Below are 925 nucleotides of genomic sequence, written 5' to 3'. Positions count from 1 at the left end.
ACCGGCCCCCCGGCCGCCCCCCCGGCGGCAGGTCGCCCCGTCCCTCCGGTGGGGGCCGGCGACAGCTCCGTCCCGGCCCCCCCGGCTGCTCCCCACCTCTCCGGGGGTCCCCAGGGGGCTGGGCTGGGCCCCCCCAATCGGCGGGCCGCGGAGCTGGGGGAGGGGGGGCTGGCCCGGGGGGGTCAGGCCCCGGGAGTCAGCATGGCCCGGGGGGGGCTGAGCGGCCCCCCCTCCCCAGCCCGTCCCTGGCCGGCCCCCCCCTTCCTGCGCCTCCCCCCGCCGGGGGGGTCTGAGGTGCGGGCCGGCGGATGCTGCAGGCCGAGGTCCCCCCCGCCCCCCCACGCGCCCTCTCTCCTCCGCCTCCTCCTCCTCTCCGCCTCCCCCCGCCACCTCGTCCTTTCTCTCCGGCACGCTGACATCACCATCCGGGGACTCCGGGCCCTTCCCCAAAGTTAACCCTTTCGGAGGGGGGAGGGGGAGCGGGGGCAGGGGGCGGGCCTGGGAGCCGGAGGGACAGAGAGGAGGGATGCAGGGATGCAGGAGGGGAGAGGGTGGAGGCCAGGCGAGGGAGAGACGTGCGGAGCCGAGACCGGGGCCGAGACGGGGCTACACGAAAGGAGATGAAGTCGGGCACAGAGGCAGACGGCGAGAGAGATGCGGACCAGCAGACCGGCTGGCGCGAGGCAGGGACAGGGGCAGAGCCGGGGGAGTCCGACGCGGAGAGGCAGAGACGGGGGGAAAAGAGGGAGAGAGTCGGCCGGGGAGACGGAGACAGATGTGCAGAAACGCAGATGTGATGGAGAAGGGGAGAGGGGATGAGGGGGAGAGACAGCGACACAGAACCAGGGAGAGGCACAGGTGAGGGGGAGAGACAGGGAGGTGAGGGGGAGAGATAGGGAGGAACAGAGAGACAGAGACAGAGGGA

The sequence above is a fragment of the Lynx canadensis genome, chromosome E2, assembly GCF_007474595.2.
Source record: "Lynx canadensis isolate LIC74 chromosome E2, mLynCan4.pri.v2, whole genome shotgun sequence".
In the NCBI taxonomy this organism is placed as follows: domain Eukaryota; kingdom Metazoa; phylum Chordata; class Mammalia; order Carnivora; family Felidae; genus Lynx; species Lynx canadensis.
Note: the sequence above shows the minus strand (reverse complement) of the source record.